Genomic DNA, 24,539 nt, shown 5'->3' on the forward strand with positions numbered 1-24,539 from the left:
TGCGTACTTTGTAGAGGCCAGTTGTCCTGTTGTAATTGAGGCCCAACAAAGTCTCCTCCATGAGATGGAGTGATTTTCTTCAACATATAGATAGGATTCATGCCCTTTCCATTTAAGGGTGCGGTTGTTACTATACAGAGAACCATAAGGGCTCCAGTCTATAAAGAAAAAAAATTATTAAGTTTGTTGGTGGTAGGATAATTACTATAACAGTCTTGCCAATTAACTTCTTCCTCAGTGGGATTCCATACATAAGATCATTTATGTAAAGGCTTAGTGGGGGGAGAGGTGCCTTAGCATACTTATATTTTCTGCACCTTTTCCTCGGAGCAAGTAGAGATAATACATGTACTTGAGCCGTTTCTTCCCCGTTCTTTGGGGTCCAGGCTGGCCAAAAACCTCTTTTTAATTTTACACACAATGGAGCAGTGGCTTGATTTAGAGTATTACAAAAGGGAAGCTGGGTGGCAACAGCTGTGTAATAATACCTTGTCCATATGCTTCCTTGCCCCACCTGTGGTCCTCCTGGAAGGATCGGCCCACAGTGACTGTACTTTGAAATTTGGTATTTTAACAGCAAATCATTAGATTATCCTATAAATATTAGTGGAAGATATTTCAAAATTTTAAAATTTCTCCTTTTTATTAAATTTAAGGTAATATTTTTAAACAGCATTCCCTTTTGGCTTATTTGCATATACAGAGGGATCATGGGAAGCCTTAAGTAACTTTTTTAGAAGAATTTTACTTTACTAGGATTCAATTGCTTACAAAGATACTGGCTTCTTATAGTAGGTATGTTTATTAATAAAGTTAGTAAATTTAGTAAAGTTTTATGTCTGATTCACGAGGTGCAAACGCTGCCCACCTCCAGCCTAATTTAAAATCCAGTGGCGAGGAGCTTTTGTTATTTTAAATTACATCTTAAAATTCTACTGCTGTATTTTAAGAAATATCAAACAAAATAACTTGTTTTTCCCTTTCTTAGAGGCAAAAACTTAAAATATATTTATTAATTTATATTTGATAAAGCTTTCCATGTGATTTCAAGTATATTAAATTGGCTTTATTAAAAAATCCTTTAAGAAGAGAGAATAAACTTTTGAAAACATTTCAGGGCCCATGAAATGTCTCAAAGTCATTCCTTGGTTATAATCTAACTTGAAATCTAACTTGAAAGACTATCAAATATTTATGTGTATATATGATTTAAAGATTATATACCTTTTATAATTATTAAGAGATATCAATTAAATTTAAACTGATCTTTGTATTTAAAAATTTCGGTTGGGATTACAGAATTTATCCTCTTTTTTCAATTAGACAATTTATTTAACCAGAACTTTAAACTCTTAGCTGGCAAGTTAAATATTTAGCATTTCTCAATCAATAACATTTTTAAGAATAAACTTCAAAAATGCAAGACATAATCAACCAACAGATTTAATTCTGTCCTCTAGATTTAGTATGAGGCACACTCAGATCAATATTTCAGCATTATTTCACTTCAAAATACCTAGGTATAAGTCTTTAGATTCAAACCCAATTATTATTTTAAGGCAGTTGCTTTGGCAAATTTTCTGTAACAGACAATTTTACTGAATTTCTTTGAGGCTTTTAAGATTAACTTTGGAACAGGCTTTATTAACATTTCAAAAATCACTTTATTATGGAAATATACCAATCTTGTTGCTAGAACGAGCCTACGTTTCTTCCCTGGCTCAAATACGCCATTTTTCTTAGGAAATAATCTGTCTTGGGCTTTATTCTGTACATTTGTAAAGAGAATTCAGCTCAAAACTCTATCTAAATGTCCAAAATCGGACGATGCGCGCGTTAGTTCCAAGCCAGTTTTTCTCTTTACACGTGCACAGAAATCCCAGACGAATATTTTAAATTTTGTAAAACTTTTCAATTAGAATAGTTGGGGAGGGGGCGTCCATATTGGATCGCCATGTGCTCCCTTCTTCCCTTCCCCCACATCCTGCTTTGGGGGAAGTTTCAGCAAATGACTCAGATGGCGTATTTTTCCCAAAGTCATGCTTAATAGAAAAAGACATTTTAAATTTTTTCCTATTTCGCTTTCTAAAGTCATGGCTAGCACCGAAGGTTATCTTAGCCAAAGTTTGGTTGTCATAAGATGTTCTCCGGTAATTTTTAAATAAAACATTAAGTAATCTCATTGTGGGAGAGCTTATAGCTCTGCCCTTTCCTGCCACCTTTGAATCTCTCCACACCAGAGGCAGACCCGGCAGCAGGGTTTCATTTCTTATTACAGATTTTAGATTCCAAATACAAATTAAGATTTTAATTTGAACAAGAAACCACATTGAGGTGACCATGGCACTCTTTTTTCCAGCCTGATTTAAAGGAGTACCTTTTAATATTCCAATTTCTTTATAATTTGGCGTTTTTGCACAGGTGATTCTATTAACGGAGAATTAATTAGGACATGGAGGTGGAGGGAGCCATGAAGGCCATTCCTCCCATTTTTTCTTTCTTTCTGCTCCTCTTTAGGAGCGGAGGGTGCAAGGGGAGGAGATTTATCCTCCTTGGCCTCTCTCAAAGGCTCTAGTAAATGAAATACTGTGTTTCACAAGGAAAAACAGTTTGGAGGCAAGTTTTTCCCTGCTGCTGACCTTTTTTCAAGTTCTAACTTTTTGGCAAACTTTTAAGATCTAATGTACCTTTTTCAAGAAACCAAAAGTTATTTTCTATAATAACATGCAAAAACCATAAGAGATTACCTTCTGAAACTTTAACTACTTAAGCATACAACTCAAAAGTCTATAATAAAGTTTCTTACTTTTTAAAAGCCCAATCTACTTTTTTAAAGCCGAATCCTGCCCCGTTAGCCTGGTTGAGAAAACGTTCCCACACCGCCTACAGCTCCGGACCACTGTAGCTGATTGTGGGCGTTTGTGTGCGGTGAAATAACCCCTCACCTTTACGGTGAATTTTCCTACCTTTATGGTGAATTCTTTGTTCCTCACTTTTGCCAGTGAAACCTCGTTTTTTCGCTCTAGCGAAACCTTCACTTCCAGAGTTACCGACGGGCGCCAGATGTCATAAGTGTTTCCCTCCACGTCCTGCGTGGTTCAGGGTTCGGGTCTGGAAGTGGAGCCGCACACAAATGAAATAGAAAAGACACAAGATAATTTGGAAATATTGGGGGACCAGGCGAGCAAGTCCAACTCAAGAGGAAGGACTTCCACTGTGCTCAGGCCTCACCAAGCTTTTTATAGTGAGGGGTAAACAAGGTAGTGGTTACCATAGTTACACAGTTCTTGTGAGTTTCACTTGTTTTGACCATGGTTACACTTCCTGCACTTCCTCATCCCATTAGCTTCCCAGATAAGATCTAGGGAGTGTTATAAGGTCAAGCCTAATTATGCTAAGAGGACTGTGCCCTTTAAGCTAGGACTTGTTTGTGACTTTGTCAGCAGGCCAGTCTGAGGCTTAACCCTATATCAGTTTCCCACAGAATGTAATGTATGCCTTGGCTGGTGTAGCTCAGTTGGTTGGAGTGTCATCCCATGCACCAAAAGTGTGCCAGTTTGATTAGTGGTCAGGGCACATACCTAGGTTATGGGTTCGATCCCTGGTGGGGGCACATATTGGGGGGAGCAACTGATCGATGTTTCTTTAATACATCGATATTTCTCTTTCTCTCTCACTCTATCCCTTACCCTCTCTCTAAAATCAATAAATCTCAGGTGAGGATTAAAAAAAAAAAGATTGGAATGTAGATTATTAGTTATTTTATTATATAGCCTTTGGTCATCCTTTATTCATCGATTTAAAAGTCCAGAGACATAGAAGCATGGAACAGACTGAGGAATCTCAGAGGTAATGCGGGAAAGGAGGGTAGGTGGGAGAGATTAACAAAAGAATTTATGTCTATATGTATAACTTATGGACACAGACAATAGTGTGGTGAAGGCCTGGGGGTGTGTGTGTGCAGGATTGAGGGGGTCAGTGGAGGAAATAAAAGGGGACATATGTAATAGTTTCAACAATAAAGATAAATTTAAAAAAATATTCCTTACAGTTACATTTAAATTGAAGGAAGTAACTAGAATAAAGTTATATTTTAATATCAAAGCACACAACTATTGAAAATCTCATAGTCTATATTACTTAAACTTAGAAATTAAAATGTTAGAAATGAAATACATTGAGCTCTCGTATAATATTTGTGAGACAGACTTTGACGTGATTGGAATCAGACACTGCCCTGTGTATATTTGTGTGTATGTGTCTCTGTGTATATATGCACACAATAAAATACATAATGAAGATTATTTGTGAAGGGATTTTTAAGTTTTATGGTGAAAATGGAGTTTACTACTTTGCATTATAATTTAAGTATTTGAGAAATACACTCTGTTGTAGTACAGTCATATGCTGTATAACATTGTTTTGGTCAACAACAGACCACGTATATATGACAGTGGTCCCATAAGATTTTCATGGAGTTGAAAAATTCCTATCACCTAGTTACTTTACAGCACATGACTTCAAATTATTTGCTAAGGATGAGGAGGTTTCCAAAATCAACAAGACTGTGGTGAGATGGTAAACAACTTTAACCTTTGGTATTGACATTGAGGATCTCCTAGAGGTGATTCCTGAGGAATTAATGAATAGTTGGAACTGAAACTGGAACACATAGCAGAAACTGCAAGAAAATTCACAGTGAAGGGCTTAGCAGAAACTTTTTCAAACTTCAAAAAGCTCCTCAAAAACTTTGAATACATGGACCCCAACACCAAAAGCTTTTTTATTAATAGAGAGGAATGTTCATGATGCATTATCCGCTTACAAATAAATCTATGATAAATTAAAAAATTAACAAAGCAAACTAGGATGGACATATTTCCGAAAAGAATGACAACTTTTTAAGAAGAGCCTCAGGCAAGTTCTTGAGGTATTCAAGAAGACTGCATAGCCATCATAGGAGATATCAGCTCCATGGGTGTTATTGACCCTGAACACCGTCTAGTAGGGCAAGATGTAGAGATGGAAGATAGTGATATTGATGATCTTTTTCCTATGTAGGCCTTGTCTAATCTGTGTGTTTGTTTCTTAGTTTTTAACAAAAAAATGAAAAAAAAGTTTTAAAGAGTAAATAAAAATTAAATAGGAGAAAGCTTATAAAGTAAGGATGTAAAGAAAGAAAACATTTTGAATAGCTGTACAGTATGTTCATATTTTAAGCTAAAGCATTATTACAAAGAATAGAAATGTTAAAAGTTAAAAGTTTATAAAGTAAAAATGTTACAGTAAGTCAAGGTTAATTGAAGAAAGAAAAAAAATTTAGTGTATATTAAGTATACAGTATTTATAAAGTTTACAGTAGTGTATAGTAATTTCCTAGCCTTCACATTCACTCATCCATTCACTGACTCACCCAGAGCAACTTCCAATTCTGTAGGCTCCATTCATGGTAAGTGCCCTATAAAGTGTATCATTTTTTATCTATTACACTGTATTTTTACTGTGACTTATCTTTGTTGAGATATGTTTAGATTCACCAATAGTTACCATTGTGTTACAGTTGGCTACAGTATTCACTATAATGACATGTTGTATAAATTTGTAGCCTAGGAGCAATAGGCTATCCTACCATCCTATATAATAAAGAGGTAATATGCAAATTGACCCTCACGCTGTAACGCTGTCACAAGATGGCGGCGTGCACAGTGGAAGCGGGGGCGGGGCCGGTGGGTGCTCTGCACGGTTTCTGCCAGGGTTCCTGCAGCCCCACGTGTGTGCCGCGCGTGCGGGGCCTGGTGGCCACTGCGCACAGCCCGGAGGCAGGGCATTGGGGCGACACTCCAGGACTCGGGGCTGTCCCATGGTGTGCCGGCCACTCAGGACAGGACTCCAGGACTTGCAGTGGTCCCATGGGCGGGGAGGAGGTGGGGAGGGGTCCCGGGTCTTGCGCAATTTTACACGATGGTTCACTAGTATATAATAAAACCTAATATGCAAATTGTCCCCATGGGCGGGAGTTCAACCAACCGGGAGTTAGATGTGCGCTGACCATCAGGGGGCAGAACATGGCAGGCGTTGGCGACGCAGCACTGGCAGCGGTTGGCAGTGGAGGCGCTGCCAGCCCCAATGGGCCCCAATGAGAGTGGGACCGCGGTGCGATGGTGGAGCAGGTGAGCGGGCGGTGCCAGGCCAAGACGGGTGCGAGCGAGTTCCTCGATCGCCCTGCCGGTTGCCCCACAGACAGTGATCAGTGGTGGCAGTGGGGGGTAGGGCAGGTGAGTGGGCGGTGCCAGGCTAAGGTGTATGCGAGCAGGAGCTCCAATCACCCCACCAGCCACCCCACAGATAGGCCCTGATCGCTGGCCAGACCTAGGGACCCTACCAGTGCACGAATCTCATGCACCAGGCCTCTAGTACCATATAGTCTATGTGTAAAGTAGGTTTTACCATCTAGGTTTATGCAAGTACATGTTGATGTTCGCACAAGGACAAAATTGCCTAATGTTGCATTTAGAACATATCCCTGTTAAGCAGTGTGCATGACTGTAATTGATTCATTAGCTATCGGGATTTCTTCACCCTCTTGGATGAAAGTTACATTATGTAACATTCAGTGAGGTAGGCACTAGGATATATAATGATGCGCAAGACTAGGACTCTGCCCTTTAGGAGCTTATATTTTTCATTTAAGACAGATAATTTACACATAAATCAAGTACAGATTGTAATTAGTGTTATGAATGAAATACCTGTGATGTATTTTAATATAGAATAATGGAGACACACTTTAGGTGGAGTAGCCAGTGAATACCACTTTGAAGAGATGGCACTCAAACTGAGACCTGAAATATGATAAAGAACTGGTCATTGCTAACCTTAGAAATAAAGTCAAAGTGAGAGGCAACAAGTGTTTATTTGAGGTAAAAAAGAATTGCAATACTGAGGCATATATTCTGGCAGCAGCCCAAATTATGTGTCGATTATGGGGTGAAGGAAAGGGTTTTTTTATGAGAAAAGGAAGGGAAATAATTACATGAATAGAAGGAAGGATTTTCTGTTGATATTAACAAGCTAGGTTGCTCTTTAACGATGCATGGCTAGTTGCTGACTTTAAAGAACATGCACAATCATCAGTCCTTTCTTTTCAGGATATCTACTTCCCTGTTAGCTTTATAAATAGTTGTTTGTAAGACAGTGTTGATTTGGACCAGTCCAAAGGTTATTTTGCCCAGTTCACTGTTACAGAGATTCAAATAGTAAGACCTATAAGGCAGTTCATTTAGAATTGCTTCTCAAGCCCTATTTTAAAAGGGCTCCACTGAATGTCAACTTTTCACATCATGCAAAGAGCCAGTAAGAGCATTGCAGACAGAGGGAACAGTTAGCAAAAGGCTTGGGAATTGGGGGAAACAACGATCTCTTGAGAAACTGATCACAATCTGAGAGATTAGAGGCTGTAATGAGCAAAGGAGTTTGGGGGGGCTGGCAAACAGATGAAATTGGTGAGATAGACATGAAGATTTAGTCAGGTTTTACAGACTGGGGAAAGAGCTTGTATTCTGTTATAGGAGCAGTAGGAAGTCATTGAGAGGCTTTAAGATGGAGGGGTGACATTTGTTTTTAAAAAATCTGGCTGTAGTGGAAAGGCACAAGGGCAAGGGAAGTGGAGATATGGTATAGGGCTTTGTTTAAAGTAGCTACACAGAATTTTTTTAAAATAAAATAAAGCAATGAGATGAGAATTAAGCAGAGTTATGTTTCTAGTTGTTTCCAGTAATTTCCATTTATAGACTAATAAGTAAAAATGCATGAACCTATGTTTTCATTTCCTGTGGGTAAATATCAAGACTAGAACTGCTGGGATATATGGGTAAATGCATGTTTAACATTATAAGAAACTTCCCAAATTGTTTTCAAAAGTAGCTGTATCATTTTGTATTCACACTAAAAAATGTGTGGTAGTTCCAACTGTTTCATATACTCTACTTGGTATGGCCAATCTTTTTTATTTGATCTTGTGGGTGTGTATTGTAGCTTAACTAGGGTTTGATTTTCATTTTTTTTTAAAAAAAATCTTTATTGTTGGGAGTATTACAGATGTCCCACTCCCCCCCACCCAATGCCCTTCTCCACCTGGTTCCTGCACCACCCTAGGCCTTCACCACCCTATTGTCTGCCTCCCCCTCCTTCTGACTTTCATCAGTCTGTTTCATGTTTCCATGCCTCTGCTTATATTTTATTCATCAATTAGTTTTGTTCATTAGATTCTTTCTTTGTTTATTTTGATTTTTAGATTCAATTGTTGATAGATATGTATTTATTGCCATTTTATTCCTCCTCCTCCTCCTTCTCCTCCTCCTTTTCCTCCTCCCCCTCTTCCTCCTCCTCCTCCTTCTTCTTCTTCCTCTTCTCTTCCTTCCTCCCTTCCTTCTTCTTTAAGAATACCCTTCAACATTTCATGAATACTGGTTTGGTGGTGATGAACTCCTTTAGCTTTTTCTTGTCCGTGAATCTCTTTATCTGACCTTCAATTCTAAATGAGAGCTTTGCTGGGTAGAGTAATCTTGGTTCTAGGTCTTTGCTATTCACCACTTTAAGTATTTCTTGCCACACCCTTCTGGCCTTCAAAGTTTCTGTTGAGAAATCAGCTGACAGTTGTATGGGCACTCCCTTGTAGGTTACTAACTGCTTTTCTCTTGCTGCTTTTAAGATTCTCTCTTTGTCTTTAACCTTTGGCATTTTAATTATGATGTGTCTTGGTATGGACCTCTTTGGGTTCCTTTTGTCTGGGATTCTCTGTGCTTCCTGGACTTGTAAATCTATTTCTTTCACCAGGTAGGGGAAGTTTTCTGTCATTACTTCTTCAAATAGGCTTTCAATATCTTGCACTCTCTCTTCTCCTTCTGGCACACCCATAATGTGAATGTTGGTACACTTGAAGTTGTCCCAGAGGCTCCTTACACTGTCTTCATATTTTTGGATTCTTTTTTTCTTTTTGAACTTCTGATTGGGTATTTATTGCTTCCTTATATTCCAAATCACTGATTTTACTCTTGGTGTCCTCTTTTCTACAGTTGATTCCCTATAAATTATTCTTTATTTCAGTTGGTGTATGCTTAATTTCTGACAGGTCCTTTTTCATGTCTTTGATATTCTCACTAAGATCTTTGAAATTCTATCTAAGTCCCTTGAAGCTCTCATTAAGTTCCTTGAGCATCTTTATAACCATTGTTTTGAACTCTGTATCCAGTAGTTTTATTGTTTCCATTTCATTTAGTTCTTTTTCTGGAGATTTCTTCTGTTCTTTCATTTGTATCATGTTTTTTTGTCTCTGCATTTTGGTTGCTTCCCTGTGTTTATTTCTATGTATTAGGTTGAGCTGCTATGTCTCCTGGATTTGGTAGAGTGGCCTTGAGTAGTAGCTGTCTTGTAGGGCCCAGTGGCTCAGCTTCCCCAGTCACCTGAGCTGGACACTATCACTGCACCCCTGTGTGGGCTGTGTGCACTGTCTTCTTGTAGTTGAACCTTGATTGCTATTGGTATCACTGGAAGAAATTGACCTCCAGGCCAATTGGCTGTGAGGACCAGCTTTGTCTACAATGGAAGAACTGGTGTGTAGGAGAAACCCTTATGGAGCAGGACTAGCTTCAGTGGGGCTTTGGTGCTCACCAAGTCTGCCCCTGAAGTGTGTCCCTTGTCGATGTGTAGAGTTGTAATCTGGCATGATTTGTCCCCGGGTGTACTGGCTTTGGGGCGCCCTGGGAGATGCAAAGTCAGCCACTGCCTGTGTCCTGCCTTGGGCTACCTGGCAGGAGCTATAGAGCAATCTGCAAATGGTTGCTACTTGTGTTGGGTTTGGAGGTACCCAGGAGAGGCCAAACTGTGAAGCAAGGCTGGGCCTGAGGCTGCTTACTGAGAGTATGGGGCATGCTGAGTCCAGCTGCTACTTGTTTGAGAGATTTTAGTAAAATCTGAAGCCTGAGGCAGTACAGGCTATTCCTTTTGGAAAAGCTGCTGCAATCAACTTGGGTGAGGCTACAAAATTGATGAGGCGGGGTCTCAGGGAATCACCATGGCAGGGCAACAGTGTGAGCTAGGTTGTTGGAGACTCAGATATCATGTCTGTCAGTCAGCTCTGTGTGTGTGTGTGTGTGTGTGTGTGTGTGTGTGTGTAGGGAGGTAGCGGGGAGAAGGTTTCAGCATATTGACAATGACCTCTGGAAGCACTTTTGTCCCTGGATCCTTTCAAGCTGCAGCCCCAGTGCTGGAGCTCAGTGGGAGTGAGTACAAGTACTTTTATGCAGTGGCCCTTTAAGTGGAACTGTCTGGGTCTCCAATAGCTTCCATGTCACTCAGCCACAATCCCTGAAGGTTTTTACAGCCCAAAGTTATGGAATTCTCTTCCTGGCTCTGGAACCATGGCCTGGGGGCCTGGTTTGGGGCTGGGACCCCTTGCTCCTCACAGGAGGCCTCCTCAGCCAAAATCTCTCTCCCAATTAAAAACACACCACACGTGGGTGTCATACCAGCCTGTTCAGCATCTCTGCTCCTCCTACCTCAGTCTCAATGTGCTTCCTTCTTTACTTCTCTAGTTGTAGGATTTCCATTCAGCCAGATTTCAGGCGGTTCTGAATGATGGTGGTTCTGTATTTTAGTTGTAATTTTGATGTGGTTGGGGGAGGCAGCGAATACCATGTTACCTATGGTGCCATCTTCCATTCCTCTGAATTTTCATTTTCTTAGTAACAAATGATGTTGAATATCTTTTTATTTGCTTAGAGCACCTTTTTGAAATAGGGTTATATCTTTTCCCATTTTAAAGAAATTGGGTTTTTTCTTAATAGCAAGATGTGAGAGCTCTTTTTAAAAAATATATTTTTATTGATTTCTGAGAAGAGGGGGGAAGGAGAGAGAGATAGAACATCAATGATGAGAGAGAATCATTGATCAGCTGCCTCCTGCATGACCCCCATTGGGGATTGAGCCTGCAATCCAGGCATGTGCCCTGACTGGGAATCGAACCTCCTGGTTCATAGATTAGGTCAGTGCTCAACCACTGAGCCTCACCAGCTGGGCAAGAACTCTTTACATATTCTGGTTACAGTTCCTTTATCACAAACGTGATTTCTGAATAATTCTTCTAAGGCTGTGGTTTGTCTTTTCATTCTTTTAACAGTATGTTAGTTTCGCAGAAGTCCAAATTATCAGCTTTTTTTCATATGCATGTTGTCCTTTGTGGCTTGTTTAAACTATATTTGCCTAATTAAAAAGTTAAGAAGATTTTCCTTAGAAATTTTATAAGTTTAACTGTTATATTTGTGAATAGTGTAAAGTAAGATTCCAGGTTCACTTACTGGCATATGAATATCCAGTTTTTCCTCACTATTTATGTATACTGTTCTTTCCCCATTATTTATCTTTATACCTTTGTCTATAACCAGTTGATCATCTATTGATTTGTTTTTTTATTTGTGTGGGTCTATTTCTGGACTTTCTGCTATTAATGCATATGCTTACTCCTATAGCAACACCACTGTCTTGATTTATGTGGCTTTGTAGTAAACTCATAAAATCTGGTAGTTTAGCACCTCTCCAATTTGCTCTGTTTCGGATTTGTTTTAGCTATTATTGGCCCCTTTATTGTTCATATACATTTTAGAATCAGTGAATTTTTATTTATTTATTTTTTTAAAATGTATTTTATTGATTTTTTACAGAGAGGAAGGGAGAGGGATAAAGAGTTAGAAACATCGATGAGAGAGAAACATCGATCAGCTGCCTCCTGCACACCTCCCACTGGGGATGTGCCCGCAACCAAGGTACATGCCCTTGACCGAAATCGAACCTGGGACCCTTCAGTCTGCAGGCCGATGCTCTATCCACTCAGCCAAGCCGGTTAGGGCAGTTAGTGAATTTTTAACAAAAAGACAGCCACAACTTTGATTAGAACTGTGCAAAAATTCGGGTGGAATTCATATATTTTAATCCTTGAAAATATACATTTCTGTATCTGTTTAGGATTTTGTTTTCTTTCTTTTTTGAAAAAAAAATCTTAAATTTGTATTTTAAGGTACACAGACCTTACAAATATGTTCAGTATAATGCTGAATACGAGCAGTTGGAGAAAAACTTCCTTATCTTATTCCTAAAAAGTATGTAGTCATTCACCATTAAGCATCATGTTACTTGTAGGTTTTTCATAGATGCCTTTTATCAGTTTGAGAAAGTGTCTTTATAATCCTAGTTTGTTGAATGTGTTTTCTAATAAATTGTTTTAAATCTTTTAAAATGATTTTCCTACATCTTTTGAGATGGTCATATAGTTTTTAGTGTGTTCATATGGTGAATAACATTGTTTGGTATGTTGATTAGTAAGCTAAACCTGCATTCCGGATATATATTTACTAATGTTTTTTGTGTCTGTATTCATGAGGGTTGTTAATCTCTAGTTTTTCTTTTTTCCTCTGATATATTTTTCTGGATTTATTATCATGGTATTATTGGCCTAGAAAATGAGTTTGGAAGTGTTCTCTCTTTTTAAAATTTCAGGAAAAAAACCGTGTAAAATTGGTAGTAATTTTTTTTTTTTTAAGTAACTGATAGCATTCGTCTGTGAAATAATCTGGATCTGGGGTTTTGTTTGTGGGAAGGTTTGTAACTACAAATTTAATTGCTGTGATAGTCACAGGACTAGTTAATTTTTTTACTTCTTAAGCAGCATGTTTGCATTATTCAAATAATATGTTTTATTTAAGTTGTCAAACTTATAGGCATGCATTTTTTTTAGAAGGATCACGTATCCCTTGAGTGTACATAGGATCTATAGCGATGCCTTCTTTATTTGTACTTCTTTGTATTTCTCTCAGGCTTTTTCTAACCTCCATCCCCACCCACGAATACATACACTTTGATTCATCTGGCTAAATAAACTGAAGAACAAGCATTTGGTTTCATCATTTTTCTCTATTGTTTTTGATACTTTAAAATATATTTGATTTTTTAAAAATTTTAATTATACTTTTCTGTCTTGCTTTGGGTATAATTTGCTCTCTTTTTGTAGTTCTTAATGTGGAAACTGAGGTGATTTTATTTAAATTCTTTCTTCTTTAGTAATATTAGAATTTAATGGTATAAATTTCCCTGAAGCACTGTTTTGTCCCCATCCCATAAATTTTGACAAGTTGTGTTTTCATTTTCATGCAGTTAAAACTTTAAAAAATGTTTCTGGTGACTCCTTCTTTGATTCACAGATTATTTAGAATAAATTTTGAGGTACTTTTTTCCCCCTGATGTATATTTCTGCTTTAATTCTACTGTGATCAGAATTGTGAACTTCATTGAGATTTTTTTACATCCCAGGATATTCTTGTCTTGTTGAATATTTGATGTACATTTGAAAAGGATATGTTTCTATTCTTGTTGGATGGGGTGTTTACATACCTACAAGTTGGTTGATAATGTTATTTAAGTCTTCTGTATCTTTGCTGATTTAAATTATTATTTTTTTGGTCTACTTAATCTACCAATTACTGAAAGAGAAGTGCTGAAATTTCCAACTAAAATTGCAGATTTGTCTATTTATCTTATTTGTATTAGGCTTTGCTTCCTGCTTTTTGAAGTTCTATTATTATATGAATTCATACTTAGGGTTACTATCTCATTTGGATGTATTATCCTCCACCTCCTTATGGAAAGTCTCTGGTTATTTTTCTTTTGTCAAGTCAACTTTTTGTGATATTAATATAGCTACATCCTTTTTTTAAAATTTTTTTGCTATGGCATGTGTTTGTATGCTATATCTTTGTCCATTCTTTTACTTTTAACATTGTTCTTTATACTTTAATTCATTAATTTGCAATGTTTACCAAAGTAGAAATTCAGCCTGTAATAAAACAAAAAACTATTTATTTGAGCAAAAATAATTGCAACCTGGAAGACAGATTCTAGTTGCAAGCTAAATTGTGCTCCAGAGAACAAAGAAAAGCAAGGCTTATAAGGCACAACCACCAGTGCGGTTCATCCATGCAAATGAAAGATTGCTGGCTAGGTTAACAAGGATTGGTTAGTTCTATTATGCAAAAGAGGTGGGCAAAAACTGCAAGGAGGTCAAGTCCTTGCAGCAATTGTTCTAGGATGTGTATGACTCAGCCTTAGTCTGAGTTAGCAACGGGTTAGCAACTTGATAGCAGCTCTGGGAACTTAGGCACAAAGATGTGCATAGGCTCCTGAACTCTAAAGTGACTGTCTTAGAAAAGTTTATTCTATTTTATTTTTTCCATTATCACTAAACTATTGCTCATGTGCTAGCTCCCTGGTTCTATAAATAACATTTTACTGAACAACAGCCATATCTTGTCATTTAGATATTGTCGAGTAACACTCCCTCCACATTCTGCGTGGAGTAGGGTTTGGTATCTGAAAGAGGAGCCGCACAACAAATGAGAGAAAAAGACACAAGATAATTTTGCAATATTGGGGGACCAGGCTGGCAAGTCCCGAAGGACTTCCACCGGTGCTCAGGCCTCTCCAATCTTTTATTGATCTGGAGTAGCCCTTAGGGTAAGGAGGTTTCAATGACACACGGATTAGCAGACAATTTCCAGGAATAGACAAAGTATCTGATTAGCTCATCAATAAATGATTTCCAGGAATAGGCAGAGTATCTGATTAGCTCATCAATAGATTTTCAGGAATAGGCAGAGTATCTGATCAATAATAATCAACAAGGATCTACATAAGTATCTAAGGGATTAAGTGAACTAAGGTGGGGATGCTTCAACTATTATTACCTAAATTAACTGGGTGGTTCCTAGATTAACTGGGTGGTGCACAGTTCTGACCTTTGCTAGGACTTCAAAGGTTACTAGCTTTTGGGGGTCTCTGTCTAAACTTAGCTAGTGAAGACAATGAATGGACTCCGGCATCTCCCCCTTATTTTTTCTTTAAAAAATCAAGTATCTGTAGACTAGAAATATAAGAACAAGTCCCAATTTCAATGTCCAACAGTTCTGGGTCCTAGTTTCAATGTCCGACAGTTCATGTGTACATGCCAGCAATGAAATGTTGGTTCTGGATGGTGGAAAATGCAGGTCCGGTCCTTTCTGGTCTGGTCCTGGGCACCCTGCAGGACGCAAGGCTGCTGACTGCCAGCATGGCAAGGCGTCTTCACCATCTCCATCTCTGAACTGTCTCTTCTGTCTTTGTGGCTGGCTTTCTGGGATCCATTGTTACAGGAATCCACATGGTCTTGTAGCTGTTCTCTGAAAATATACAAACATATTCTCGACCAAAGGTTAAAGGAAAAACCTTACTTGGGGTCTTTTCTTTAAAATGATCTTCCCTGGCTTACCCTGGCATAATGTGTGTTTTTTCTGGGTGTTTTGCTAAAAAAAAAAAAAATAAAAAAATTTAATTTAGTTATAAGATCTATTTTCTTACATGGCATTCTTCCACTATATTTTTCCACTATCCCCCTTTTTTTTAATTTAATTAGGAGATTTTTTAGAAATTTTATAATGCAGTCTAGATAACTTTAAATATTAATTTTGTTGCACAAAAATATGACTGCTTTAGGTTCATAGCAATTTTACCACGAAATGAAAAGTTTTGTTAATACTTTTTGAACAATTACTTATTTCAAATTAGCCAAATTTAATTAATTTGAAAACTTGATTTTAATTAATTTGAAAACTATTTTGCTGTCAAATTTACAACAATAATCTTAATTTACACTGTAAATATTAATGAAAAGGATCACTTTACATCCTTGTGAAGGCCCAAGCATTCCTGTTGTTAGGCTAGATTTAGACATAGGGTCTGTTAGCCAAGCCTCCGTTTATCTGGATACTGATTTCAGCTGGACCAAATCTCTTTGTTATTTGGTTTCTGATCTGGGCTGGGCATGGGAAGCAAGAAGCAGCCATGGGGACAGGAGACCTTCCTCAGAAGGGGCGAGTGTTCAAGCCCCTGCACCATTGGGGGGGGGTGAGGATCTGTGCCCCACCTCTGTTGAACCCCAAGTTCTCTCCTACTGGCCCCCCGACTGTGCCTGTCTTAGGTCTCCCCACCCTCTGGGGTCTTACCCGTCGTTGACTACCAGCCATCTCTGGGCCAAGTAGGGTGATGTGAGGTTCAGTTCTGTCTCCTTGGTAGCCTATGTCCCTCTGGCCTCCATGCCTAGCAACTGCCTTTGGATCCCCTCGCCTGCTGGCGGGGTTCCAGCATTGATCATAGGGAACCCAGGTTTTTTCTCCAGAGAGGGCCCAGCTTACGCCATTGGGCAAGAGACAGATTCATGGTACCAGCTTTTCATGATCTCAGCTTATGAGCTCAGATAACAGCTGTAGACAATTGGAATCCTCTTGGCAAAAAAAAGGTCAAGAGAGGTCAATACAGAATGCTTAAGTGCCTTCCCAGGAGGGAATAAATCCCTTCATGTTCCTAAAACATTCAAAGAATTAATTTGTAAGTTTGTTTGGGATAAATGCATAATATACTGTTGTAAAGCATCAAAAATTATTAATAAAACTGTGTAGAATAATACCATGTAAGAACATTCTTTGCTCTAGGTCATGACAACTTAATTTTCTAAACTGGCTGTCTCAAGGTTTGGAACGAGGAACCTAGTTTTCAAAAAAAAAAAGAAGAAATTTACAGAAGCAAAGACAGTATGCTATCTAAATTAGTTTTGGGTGAACACATTATCTAGAGTCCTTGGGTAACCTAGGTTAAACTTAGGCATGTTATCTAAATTACAGTCCTGGGTCTCCAGAACACTGAGTTGACAAGTTAACTGGAGCCCTCTGATCTTGGAATAGCTATGCTGTCCTTCCCAGGTAAAGGAAAAATGTGTCTTTTAAGACCAAACTTACAGTTTTAACCTGAAATAATTGTTACCATACTTCACTTTACCATGCCCCAGGTGGTCTCTGGGCTGTTCGTTTTATTCTGACACCAATGTAGCTCCATAGGTGTCTTTCCATTAGCATCACAAGTGAAAAAATTTAGAGTAATTAAAGCTAGGTGCAGCCTACCGGAAGGTGATTTCTCCATCATCCCCCTTTTTTTTGTTTTTCAAGTTGGGACTTTTAAAAGCTGATGAGACTCTAAAGCCTCTTTTAATAAAGCAACCAATTGATCAGCATGTGCATTTCCCTTAGTTAATGGGCTAGGTAATATGCTGTGAGCCCTGATATGGGTGATATAAAAAGGGTATTTTCTCTGCTGCACAATCTGTTGAACTTGCTTAAATAGTAAGAATAAACTTTGGTCACTAAACCATTTCAACCGGGCAGTTTCAATTCTACTTACTAGGCCCGAAGCATAAGAGGAATCAGAAATTATGTTAACAGGCTGTTGGAAATCTTGCAACGCAGCCTTAATAGCTTTTAATTCAATTCTTTGCACAGAAGTATGACTGGTCAGTATGACTCGGTCAGAATTTATAGTATGATAGACAGCTTTCCCATTGATGACCCATCAGTAAAAACAGTTAAAGCTCCAGGAATTGGTTCCTGCCTAGTATTTTTTGGTATAATGATGGAGGTCTTATATAAAAATTGTAGTAGTTTATCTTTTAATAAGTGACAGCTAAGTTCCCCTGAATATCCACTTAGCCCAATTTGCCAATTTTAAGGCAGTTTGAAATAACATTTATTCTTTTAAGTTTACTTGTCCTAAGTTATGGACAGTAAGTGACATTAATTAAATTTCTGGTGTTAGTCTTTGGGTAAATTTATATAAACTTTGTTTAAGGAGGCAAAACACAAATTATTTAATTTAGTTTATGAGGCCCAATATATTGATTTTTAATTTTAGTTAGACATCTGAAGGAAACCTCTTTTTATTTCCTTCCAGACACTTCTTTCTCACACAAGCAACAAATGTAGGAAACATGGTTGCTGAAAGGGCGAGGGCTAGGCCCTCCACCTTGCCCCAGGGTAAGGGCTAGGCCCTCCACCTTGCCCCAGGGTAAGGGCTACGCCCTCCACCTTGCCCCAGGGTAAGTGCTCCATCTTACCTTGGCCACGTGCTTGGCAAGGAGCTTCTTCCCGGAAGTCTAAGCCTCTGCTAGCCACACCCAGGAACAAGCCACAGACTTGTGCCTGGCCAATCGGCAGAGCACAGTCCTTTCTCCTCCCCTTCCTCCAACTCCCCCTATATAACCCGTCTCCACACAGAGTTATCTCTCTCTGCTTCCTGTCGCTGCTTCGGCAAGGTGGGGGAGCCGAGCTAGCTCGAATAAAGACTCTTATGCTTTTGCATCGGACTGGCTGGCTCCCTGATGTGGTTTCTTGGGGATCCTGAAATCTGGGCATAACAGTTGCCTTTTGAGATTTTAACAAGTACTGCCGCAAAGCCATGTATTTCAAGTGATTTTTTTTATGGTGACTAATTATTGTCAGATTTAGTATTTTAACAACAATCTGTAAATGTTAGCAATTATATTTTTAAAGAGTATACCCTTTGGCTTATTTGCATATACAGAGGAATCATCGGGAGCCTTCAGTAACTTTTTTAGAAGAATTTATTTACTAGGATTCAATTGCTTACAAGGATAGTAATTTAAGTATTTTTTAAAAAGGCAAAGTGAAGCAAGTAAATTTAGTATTTAGTAAACTTCTGATTCACAAGGGGCAAACGCTGCCCCACCTCCAGCCTAATTTAAAATGCAGCATCAAGGAGCTTTTGTTATTTCAAATTACATCTTAAAATTCCACTGTTGTATTTTAAGAAATATTAAACAAAATAAATTGTTTTGCCCTTTCTCAGAGGCAAAAACTTAAAATATATTTGTTAATTTTTATTTGATAAAGCTTTCCATGTGATTTCAAGTATATTAAATTTAGCTAAATTAAAAAATCCTTTAAAAAGAGAGAATAAACTTTTGAAAACATTTCAGGGCCCGTCAAATTTCTCAAAGTCATTCCTTGGTTATAGTTTTGAAATCCAACTTGAAAGACCATCAAATATATATATATATATATATATATATATATATATATATATATATATGATTTAAAAATTATATATTTCTTATAATTATTAAGAGATATCAATTAAATTTAAACTGGTTTTAAAATTTCAGCTGGGATCATAGAAATTGGATTACTGCTGTCAGTCCCTTTTAAATACTTTGACATAAGCTACTTAACTTTTGTTTAGGGAGTGAACATATAACCTTTAATTGTCCTTTCTTTAAGGAAAGCAGGGTTTTCTAGATTTAAGAGATTAGAAACACTTTCTGCCCCATCTGCATTTCTGTAGTAAAATTCCACCTTAAAGCTCCACCCCTGAAATTCCATCCTGCCTCAGTGAGCAGACATTCCCTTTTGGCAAAATCAGAGGGAGGGGCCTTTGCTGTTTCAAGATGGCGGCCCCAGGGGCGTGGCAAGCCATGTGGCTGACATGGTGGCTGCCAAGTCATGCAGCCCAAAGTGGTGGTTGTCTACACTGTTCTTTGCAATTAAATTTAAACTGGTTTTTGTATTAAAAATTACAGTTGAGGTCATAAAATTAATCCTCTTCAATAAGCAACATATTTTGAATTCTAATTATTTCAGAGAAAACAAAAATTTTCTTAAAGATAAATTTTTACTTTTTTAGGCATTTAGCTATCATAATTATACAATTTTTCCCAATTCAATTCGAATCTTAAACTTTTAGCTGGCAAGTCAAATATTTAGCATTTCTCAATCAGTAACATTAAGAATAAACTTTAAAAATGCAAGACATAATCAACCAACAGATTTAATACTGTCCTATAGATTTTGTACGAGGCATACTCAGATCTCATTTAATTCAGTATTATGTCATTTCAAGATACCTAGGTATAAACTCCAAGGTCTTAAATTTCACAACAGCTTCGGAAAACCACACTTGAGGCTGGCAAGGCAGGCCTGGCCCAGCCTTTGATTTTAAAAGGACCATAATTTTTTCCTCTGGGGAAGGTCAAGAAACAAGCTTGTAGCTACATTGTTTCCTACCCCTTGCTTGCCTGTGGGAAGTTTCAAAATTGGCCTGGGGGAGGAAGGTGGGGAGGCTGTTTTCCATGGAAGAACAGGTTTGGCCTACCCTGGACCAATCAGATGTAAATTGACCACATTCTTTAAGAATTTGCTACAGGCAGGAAGCAACTAGCCCCTTTTCTCTTTAGAAATGTTTTGGCCAGCCTTTTCAATTAACAAAGGGCCAGTTTTTTACTGGGCTACTTAGATTTTTATTAGAGATTTTAGTAATTTTTGAGATTCAAATTCAATTATTTTGAGGCATTTACTTTAGCAAATTTTTGTAACAGAGACAATGTTACTGATTTTCCTTTTAGAGGTCTTAAAGTTAGCTTTGGAATAGGCTTCATTAACATTATTATGGAAAAATACCAATCTTGTTGCTAGAATTTCTACCCTGGGTCAAATTTGCCATTTTCCTTAGGAAATAATCCGTCTTGGGTTTTATTTTGTACAGTTGTAAAGAGACTCCCAACGCAAAACTCTATCTAGATGTCCAAAAATCGGATGATGCGCGCATTAGTTTCAAGCCAGGTTTTCTTTTTACACGTGAACAGAAATCCCAGATGCATTTTTTAAATTTTGTAAAACTTTCCAATTACTTGAAGGAGACTTTAAATTGGAATACTGGGGATTAGGCGTCCATATTGGATCACCATGTGCTCCCTTTTCCTTTCTACCACATCCTGCTTGGGGAAAGTTTTAGTAAATGACTCAGATGGCGTATTTTTCCCAAAGTCATGCTTAATAGAAAAAGACATTTTAAATTTTTTTCTATTTCGCTTTCTGAAGCAATGGCTAGCAGCCAAGGTTATTTTAGCCAAAGTTTGGTTATCATAAGATGTTCTCCGGTAATTTTTAAATAAAGCTAGTCTTTTTGAATCGAAAGCTCTGTCCTCTCCTGCCACCTTTGAATCTCTCCGAGCCAGAGAGAGATTTGGCAGCGGGGTTTCATTTCTTATTATAGATAGATTCCAAATACAAATTAAGATAAGAGAACATATTAAGATGACCATGGCACTATTTTTTCAGCCTGATCTAAAAGAGTACCTTTTTCAAGAAAAACAAAGGTTATGTTCTATAATAACATGCAAAAACCATAAAAGATTACCTTCTAAAATTTTAACACTTTAAACATGCAAATCAAAAGCCTATAATACAGTTTCTTAGTTTTTTTTTTTTTAAAAAAGCCAAATATATATTTTTAAAGCCAAATCTACTTTTTTAAAGTCAAATCCTGCCCCGTTTGTTAGCCTGGTTAAGAAAATGTTCCCAGTTTACTTACAGACCCGGGCTTCTGTAGTTGATCCTGGGTATTGCGTGCGGTAAAATTCCCCTCACCTTTTATCTGTGAGTTTTCCACACCTTTTCGGTGAAAACTTCCTTTTTTCGCTCCAGCGAAGCCTGCACTTCCAGATTACCCGTCGGTCGCCAGATGTCGATTAACACTCCCTCCACATTCTGCTTGGAGTAGGGTTCGGTATCTGAAAGAGGAGCCGCACAACAAATGAGAGAAAAAGACACAAGATAATTTTGCAATATTGGGGGTCCAGGCTGGCAAGTCCCGAAGGACTTCCACCGGTGCTCAGGCCGCTCCAATCTTTTATTGATCTGGAGTAGCCCTTAGGGTAAGGAGGTTTCAATGACACACGGATTAGCAGACAATTTCCAGGAATAGACAAAGTATCTGATTAGCTCATCAATAAATGATTTCCAGGAATAGGCAGAGTATCTGATCAACAATAATCAACAAGGATCTACATAAGTATCTAAGGGATTAAGTGAACTAAGGTGGGGGTGCTTCAACTATTATTACCTAAATTAACTGGGTGGTTCCTAGATTAACTGGGTGGTGCACAGTTCTGACCTTTGCTAGGACTTCAAAGGTTACTAGCTTTTGGGGGTCTCTGTCTAAACTTAGCTAGTGAAGACAATGAATGGACTCCGGCAAGATATTCTTGGCGATTGGAGCCTGCTGGCCCGGGAAAGGGACCAAGAGGTGGTCAGTGCGCCTCATAGTGACTGGTCCAGTGGTTGTTCTTATCATTCTGTAGTTAGGATTAATTTGCATATTACCCTTTTATTATATAGGATAGAGGCCTGGTGCATGGGTTGGAGCGCCTGGCCTGCCCTGAAGGGGGCCCCGGATTGGGGTGGCCATCCCCACCGGGGGGCGAGGCTGGACTGGGCTTGGGGCCGCCGAGGGTTTGCAGGTGGGCCACGCCCCCAATTGGGGTGGGGAGTCCCTCCTGGGGGGCAGGGCCAGCCTGGGTGAGGGGCCTTGTGCGGTTTGCAGGCTATCCACGCCCCCATCGGGGTGGCTGGTCCCTGCTGGGAGGCAGGCATGGCCTGGGAGAGGTGCTGTGGGCAGTTTGCAGGTCGGCCATGGCCCCGGCTTTGTCAGGAAGGACATCCGGAATGATGTCCGGAAGACGTCCAGTCTATCCGGTCTAATTAACATATTACCCTTTTATTAATATAAATGTACTGTTGATATATTAATCATACCTATTTGTTTCTTTAAGATTTTTTTTTAAAAAAAATTAAGACTAACTTTTAGAGCAGTTTTAGGTTCATAGAAAAATTTAGGAGACACTACAGAAATTTCTCATATATACCCTGCCTCCACACATGCGTAGCCTCTCCCATTATCAACATCCCCCAAGATAGTGGTACATTTGTTATAATCAAGGAACCTATGTGGATACATCATAATCACCCAAAGTCCAGTTAACCTTATCGATCACTCTTGGTGTTTTACATCCTATGAATTTGACAAATATATAAAGACATATATGCACCATTATGCTATCACATTTTCACTGCTCTAAAAATCTGTGCTTCATCTATTTCTTTCTTCAAAATCCCCTGGCAAACACTGATCTTTTTATTGTCTCCATAGTTTTGCATTCTCCAGAATCTCATCTATTGGAATCATACATTTTATAGCCTTTTCATATTGGCTTCTGCAGTTAATAATATGTAATTAAGGTTTCTCCTTGTCTTTTTATGGTTTGATAGAATAGTGATTTTGTGTGTGTGTGTTTGTGTGTGTGTGTGTGTGTGTGTGTGTGTGTTTTAGCACTAAATGATATTCTGTTATCTGAATGTACCATTCACCTACTGAAGGACATCTTGATTGCTTTGCAGTTTTGACAGTTGCGAATAAAGCTACTATAAATATCCATGTGCATATTTTTGTGTGGACATAAATTTTTGGCTCCTTTTAAGTAAATACCAGGTGTCACAATGCTGGATTCTATGGTATATTTAGTTTTGAAAAAATCCACCGAATTGTCTTCCAAAATGGCTGTGCCATTTTGCATTCCCAGCAGCAAGGAATGAGAGTTCCTGTTGCTCCACTTTTGCACTGGCATTTGTTGTTTTAATTTACATTTCCCTGATGTGGAATGTCTTCTCATATGCTTATTTATAATTTGTATATCTTCTTCAATGAGGTGTCTGTTAAGGTCTTTAGTATTTGTTTTTTACATTTAGTGTTTTTCTAGAGTTTACAATATGCATTATTAAGTATAATTTTTTACCTTCAAATAATATACCAGGTATGGAATTAGAACCTTTTAAAAGTGTACTTATGTTTTCCCTTTCCTGTTCTTTGTATTCTTGTTATCATTGTTTTTACTTCTACATGCATTATAAATGTCTTAATGTGCTGTTCTTATTTTTGCATTAAGTAGTTTTATTTTAAAGGGTTTTTATAAATAAGAAAAAAACATCGTTTTTATTTAACAACAGATTTAACAGTCTGGCATTCTTCAATTTTTTGTGGCATTTCAAATTTCCATTAGATATCATTTTCCTTCTGCTGGAAGAAGTTACTTTAATATTTCTTGTAGTGAACTATGCAGGCAATTAGTTTTCTCAGTTTTTATTTATCTGCAGAAGACTATTTTGTTTTTATTTATGAAATAGATTTCTTAGGGTTTTCATTTTTGCTTAGGGTTTGCTTTATTGTTTTACATTTTATTGAATTCATTGGGGTGACATCTACAGAAATAAAAGACAAACATGCAAATTGACCGTTCCATCGCTATGCCTTAAGCCACGCCCACCAGCCAATCAGAGCAATTATATGCAAATTAACCCAACCAAGATGGCGGCCGGCAGCCACGGAGCTGGAGCAAGGGGGAGGCTTGCTTGCCCCGGTGATGGAGGAAGCCAAGCTTCCCAGCTGCTGGGGCCGGCTCTGAGCTCCACTCAAAGCAACAAAGTTTCAATTATAGAAGATAAATAAACCCCAGATACCTGCTTCCAGCCGGCTGTGGCCACGGAGCTGGAGGGAGCAGGAGGCTTCCCTCCCGCCTGCCCTGGCCGGCTCCGAGTTCCACTCAAAGCAACAAAGTTTCAATTATAGAAGGTAAATAAATCCCAGAATTAAAAAAAAGAAAGAAAAAAAGGAGAGGCTGGGAGCTTCTGTCACCGGGGCGGGGGGGGGGGGTGTTTGGCCAGCCTGAAAATGGCCCTCAGCACCTCACTTAGACTGGCCAAACCTCTATGGGGTGAGGTCCCCAC

The 24,539-nt window shown here is 38.4% G+C and overlaps 1 protein-coding gene and 1 pseudogene across 1 annotated transcript in view; one reads left to right on the plus strand and one right to left on the minus strand.

The window, feature by feature from the left end:
- The window catches only part of NBEA (neurobeachin), a 928,080-nt gene that overhangs the window by 45,347 nt on the left and 858,194 nt on the right, over positions 1-24,539 (plus strand). The window lies entirely within an intron of this gene.
- Positions 1-24,539, minus strand: part of LOC102418615 — a 58,649-nt pseudogene that overhangs the window by 29,746 nt on the left and 4,364 nt on the right.

The sequence above is a fragment of the Myotis lucifugus genome, unplaced genomic scaffold, assembly GCF_000147115.1.
Source record: "Myotis lucifugus unplaced genomic scaffold, Myoluc2.0 scaffold_7, whole genome shotgun sequence".
In the NCBI taxonomy this organism is placed as follows: domain Eukaryota; kingdom Metazoa; phylum Chordata; class Mammalia; order Chiroptera; family Vespertilionidae; genus Myotis; species Myotis lucifugus.